Source organism: Pteropus medius, unplaced genomic scaffold (genome assembly GCF_902729225.1).
Source record: "Pteropus medius unplaced genomic scaffold, Ma_sr-lr_union100, whole genome shotgun sequence".
NCBI lineage: Eukaryota > Metazoa > Chordata > Mammalia > Chiroptera > Pteropodidae > Pteropus > Pteropus medius.
In genome coordinates, this window is record NW_024344374.1 from 5,328,377 (window position 1) to 5,334,376 (window position 6,000).

The 6,000-nt window shown below is 35.1% G+C and overlaps 1 protein-coding gene and 1 long non-coding RNA gene across 2 annotated transcripts in view; one reads left to right on the forward strand and one right to left on the reverse strand.

Moving 5' to 3' along the window:
- Positions 1-4,656, reverse strand: part of LOC120608745 (uncharacterized) — a 59,859-nt gene extending 55,203 nt beyond the window's left edge. Inside the window, exon 1 of the long non-coding RNA XR_005654513.1 lies at positions 2,789-4,656. This is a non-coding gene — a long non-coding RNA (uncharacterized LOC120608745). The remainder of the gene's footprint in view (positions 1-2,788) is intronic.
- MUSK (muscle associated receptor tyrosine kinase) overlaps positions 1-6,000 on the forward strand; it is an 83,772-nt gene that overhangs the window by 35,866 nt on the left and 41,906 nt on the right. The window lies entirely within an intron of this gene.

The following is a 6,000-nucleotide window of genomic DNA, read 5'->3' on the forward strand; positions in this document are numbered from 1 at the left end:
CATCGACTTTTATTAAGAAAAGATTGAGTTGACAGAAATGTTTAAATTTGGTATGCCAACTCTGAAAATGCAAAGTGAAATGACATAAATCTAGGTGAGAATATAAATCTCACCTAGATTGGAAAAGAAAGTTACCTTTTTGACTAAAAGCCTTTTATTTTATTTATTTATTTTTTTTGCAGGGAAGGGTATTACAATATTTGGAGGAATGTAAAAATGTCAAGGTGTCAGATTAGGTTTTTATTGTTATTACTTCAAGAGGACAAGTATTATGCAATTGCTCTAAACCAAACCAAATCAATCACACTTAAATTAATTTTAATTGTACACACATATATATATGGTGGCTAGAAATCAAGTTTGTTTGGGGAAAAAAACCTACTATAGAACAAGAGTTTTCCTTCCAAGAAAGCACCTTCATCCCAATTAAGAGTCGAACTTTGGGCTGTTCTAACCTAAATTTTTATAGTTTTGGATGAAATTCACAAATTCTTATATAATGTAGTTTGGCTCCAGGAATAAACCTTAGGCTATTATTGAAACAGCACCTCTTTATCTTAGGAACTCATATAAGGTATTTCAGATGTTTCCCTATTTCTAAACAGGCTGAATATAGCTAAATTTAGATAAAATCATTTTACTTGCTCCTGTGTGATTTTTTTTAGTTTAGATTTTGTTTGTGTTTGTTTTCAATTTACCCCTCTCATTCATTGTTGGTTTAAATCAAGTAAGCTTTAAAATCTCTTTAAGGGAAACTAGAAAACAAGAAAGAAAGAAAAGAACAAGAGAAAATAAAATCCATGCGAGCTCATTGTGTCCTTTGAAATTGTTGCTCAGAAAGAAACAGAATTTACAAGGGACTTTAAGTGTTCCTATCATCATATTCCTTTACTAAGAGAAGAGAGGTTATTCATCTCAAGCCAAACTGCTCATTAATTTCAGGACTTAATTTGGATCCCCTGCCCATTAAGCTTTCCCTTCATTACACCACCAGAATCATTTCAGCGTGTATAATATTTCTATCCCCTCGTTACAAATTCAGATTACCTCTTAAAATGATAATTAATAATACAATGTTTTATGTCTTTGATAGTGCTTTGAAAAAATGGAGAGAGAAAAATATAACGTGGTTATACTATAAAGGACTTTGGAATCACTGGCTGTTTAAGCCCAATTTTGAATACAAGATTCTCAACCTGCAACTAGCACTGTAAACTCATCCAAGAGAAATTAAAAGCCAAAACTCATAAATACTGTGAGAGAAAACACAGGGATAAATAGATGGCCCGTGTCTGTTTTCCACGTTGCAGATGAGCAATAGGAAAGCAAGTTGGAAAGAGCTCACAGTGAGTTGGAGAATGATGAATAAGACCATCTATTGAAAGAAGATTGGATAATTTTTTTTCTTTAAAAATCCATATCAAAACAGTTATAAACATTTTCCAGATTACTAATTCCCCTTCTATTAAGCAGATTATTTATGTAACAAAAACACTTAAAAAAAAAAAAACTCTTTTACATTGTCTTTCATGTCAATAAAATGCAAATAAGGATATTCAATGGAAGTTTTACTTGATATGAAACATATCATATTACTTTAAAAATTGATGACCTAGAATATATTTTTAGCTTGTGGCTACCACTAAAATAATGGGAATTTATTATTGAACTATGTCTAAGTTTATTATTTCAGATGCGTTATTATTCATGGAGGTTAATCTGGCATTTATTTTTAATTGCATCTGGCTTTATTGTTTTTAATGTTTGATAAATGTGGTAGAATTTCTTTCACTACCTCTTCACCTTTAATGTTTGGAACTGATAACAAATACAGATGGGTATAAAAATATCAGCTTCATTGTTAATAAAACTGGATTGAAAAATAAAGCTTTCTATGCCTTCGTCCCCAAATTAGACTAATACAATTTCTGTTTCCTTATTCTGCTTAGCTCCTCCCCACTCTTCTACCTTTCACCCCTAGTTGTAGAATGGAGATGCTCTGGCCTGGGTAACTTAACTATAACACATTAACCTCTTGTTTGTAGGGTAGCTGGGAGAATGATGGCCTAGAGAGAGCTGAGATACTCCTAACATATACAAGTTTTTTCCCCCACTCTCACCAGAGGAGTCACTCATTCATTCATTCAACAAATATTTATTTTATGAATGCTTGCCATGCAGGATTCTGGATCTGGATCTCTCTCTCTGTCTCTCTCTGTCTCTGTCTCTCTGTCTCTCTGTCTCTGTCTTGTTCTTGTTCCTCGTTCTCTTCTTTGTCTTCTGTCTTGTCTCTCTTCTGTTCTCTTGTCTCTGTTCTGTCTCTCTGTCTTGTTCTTGTTCTCTTTGCCTTTGTTCTGTCTTGTACCCTTGTTCCTTGTCTCTTGTCTTTTCTTGTTTCTATGTCTTTGTTCCTTTGTTTGTCATCTGTCGATCTACCTATCAATCAGCCTATGTTAATAAACAAAGCAAGCTCTGCCCTTGTGATGATTACATTCCAGGGGGAGAGACATCCAAAAAACAAACAAACATCAATAATTAAGACATGATGATAAATGCTATGACGAAACATAAACAAGGGTTGGTAGATGGGTCCAGAAAGCATTATGATGAGAAAACACTTGAGTTGAAACACAAAAGACATTTGCAATCTTCTTTGAGGGAGGCAAACTAGCAGGAAGGATAGAAGCCGTCTTTCAGTACTGAAAAAAGGGGGCAAGTATCTATTTTTGATGTGGGAGTGCAAAAGAGACCAGCTTTCCTTTAATTCCTGAGGTATTTTTCCTCTTACCTCACTGGACTTAACGATGAAACCCATGGTCAGCCAAGGTGTACCTTCCTTCTTGGACGAGGAGACAAGCAGTTTGTCAGCGCAGTCTCACATTCAAGAAGCCACCTGGAATTCCAACAGTTCTATTAGGTACCTTCCTGTTCTCCCAATGGACCTCCCAGAAGGTTCTGATATGGGACAGAGCAGTGTATTAAATTAATTTTTAGGCCACATTGAACTCCAGAATGATAATTGATTTTTTTATTTACCACCTCACATTATGCTTAGCTATCTTGTGCAATATGTATGGATCATCAGAGGTTTTGCAATGAGCCCAAATGATACTCCAGCCAAAACGAAAACAAAGAAAGCTATAAATTACAACAAAATAAACCCTCCCTTATTACCAAATTTCCGGGAAGAATTTAAAGTCCCCAAACAAAAACTCTTGCCTTTATAAATTCAATCAGAAAAAAAAATCTAGATTTTATTCTTCCCTAATTTATTCTTCTCATCTTCTGCCAGCAGGCTCTCATTCAGGTTTAAGGGAACAGTCAGTGCTATCTTCAGCAGCTGCCGTCTATACTTTTACAGCACCTATGGGATTGAAATATCTCACTCCCAGGCTCTCAAGGATCCTGCTTTTTTCAGCTTCTCAGAGACAGCAGAACCCATAAGATGATTACTGCAGTAGTCTCACACTCGAAATATGTAGGGAACACAAGTATAACCCCAACCCCTATAAGAGTTATTTCAGCCAAATGTTGAACGTGGACTCAAATATGTTGTGCAATCTAGGTCTCCACTATTGTTGCCAGAAAACATGGGAAAAGATGAGATTACCTGGGTTCACCCTTGTTAGGATGCCAGACAGTCTCTGTTTGTTGTCAAGGGTCCACAGCCTGTGAACTTAGATTAAATTGGGGGAAAATCTCCTATCAGGACATCAGATGGGACATCATGTTTGTCACTCTGGAGGAAATGTACACCGCCTCCTAGCTGGCTTGTCTTCTTGAGAAATTTAGAATATCCAATAGGGATAGTCTCTGTCACCTAATGTTAATTGATTCTTCCTTCACACCTAACTAACATATTTATAATTTTTTATTTACCACTTCACCTTTGAGCCTTTTTTTAGCTTTGACGACTGAAACTTGCTCCATAATTTGTGAATCAGGTACAAATGACAATACAGGGCCCCTAGTTCCAAAATCACTAATAATTTCAGAACGTGGACAGCAGAAAATTAAACGAAGCATAGGGTCCCCTAAGCATGGCACCCTGTGGGACTACACAGGTCACTCGCTCTTGGAGCCAACCATACCAACCACAACAGCAACTGCCACTCTTCTTGCTATGGAATTTGACATGCTGCAAATATTGTCTGCTATGGAAAATTTTCCCTGAGTCTCATATTTTGTTTCAATTTAGAATCAGTTTGATCTAAAACTGTCGTGGGCATTTCTGAAGCTCTTAGGACTGATACCTCTGCCAAATGTTTCTCCTCAGAAACATACCTTTCTTCAGGTATTAAGTTTTCTAGAACTTATGCTAGTGCAATGGCAGAAATATGTGTCCCATCACGTGTTTTTCTGGAGCTATGGTGTAAGCTCCATTGCAATTTTTAAAAATTTTAATGTTATGAAATTTTCAATCTTACAAAAAAGTAGACACAATAATACGGTAAATTCTCCATGTTCTGATTACCCAACAGCAACAATGATCAACAGTCTACCATTTTTGTTTCATCTACTCCACTACTGTTTTTTGCTCCTGCTTTATTTTCAAGCAAATCCCAATACACTAATTCAATCAATCCACATATAGTGTAAGGACTTTTTAAAAAAAAAAAACATAATTATGTTACCATTCTCATTACCACACCCAGCCCCAATTAGCACTAATTTCTTAATACCATTTATTACCAGTACTGTGTACTTTTTTATCTTATTGTCTAAAAAATGTCTGTTTACATCTGAATTGTTAAAAAGAACCCAAACAAGATACACGTATTATATTTGGGTTTATGCCTCTTAAGTCTTTTTCAATCTATAATTGTTCCCTTTTCCTTTTTCTCCCCTGATGCCATTTATTTGTTGAGGAAACTAAATAATTTGCTCTGCTGAATTGTCTATATTCTGGATTTGATTGAATTGTGTCCCAACAGTGCTGTTTAACATGTTTCTCAACCCTTTAATTTTTGTAGGTTGGTAATTAGACCCCAGGACTTACTTTAAATCAGCCTCTTTTTTTTTTTTTTTTTTTTTTTTTTTTTTTTGGAGGGGAGGTGCATATTCAACTGTATTAAACATTTGATCGGCTTTTTTTCTTTTAAACCACTCATTGCCTTGAAGTTGGCATCTTCCGTGCTTCTCCTTTCTCCTGGCTTTTGGGCCCAACATTTGTATTCCTAGCATGCTCTTCTAGATTCCTTAGAATCCTCAATGTCAAAAGATAGAAAGTTGAATTAATCTGAACCTGCAAATCTGAAACTAGAATCTGCAAAAAGCATCCAGTTGTCAAACAAATCATATCATCCTTTATTTCTTGAATTATGTAATTCTTTTTAAGAGGCATTCAAAAATCAGACCAACTTCTAACACAGCTCTGAACTTCATCTATCCTTGTCCTGTACATCTTCTGTCCAGTATTTACTATCTCCTTCGTACTTTCCTTTAGAATCCAGACTCTATAAATTTCAATTAACTAGGAGAATTAAGCTTAAAAGCATTGTGTGAACTGGGGTTTCCTAGTCTAATATTGTGTTCTGTACTTAAGTCCTGGGGGGAAAAAGGCAAGTGCATAAAATATTATATTTATAGTGTAATGGGCAATTTAAAAAATTCCACAATAGTTTAAAGAAAATGGGTTTGAAGCTAGAAGACTTGAGTTCAGGTTTCTCATACATTGGTTATATCATCTTCAGAAAGCATCTTAAATTAACTTGGATTTAGTTTCTACATCTTTTAAATAAGAGCAGATATCTCTAGTTTATCTCTGAAGCCTTTTCTAAGGTTAGTGATTCTACGATTCTAAGTAACCTTCGATATATTGTACACTCTGAGCCTCATTTCCACTCTTTAATTACAGTAAAATTCTTCTCAGGTCGAAAGAACTTACTTATATTTAATCAGTGGGGTTTCAGCCTCAGGAAAAAAAATATATAAATTATTCACTTGCCTGTTCACACTTTGCCTAAAATACTCTTCTTCTTTCTTCTTCTTCTTCTTCTT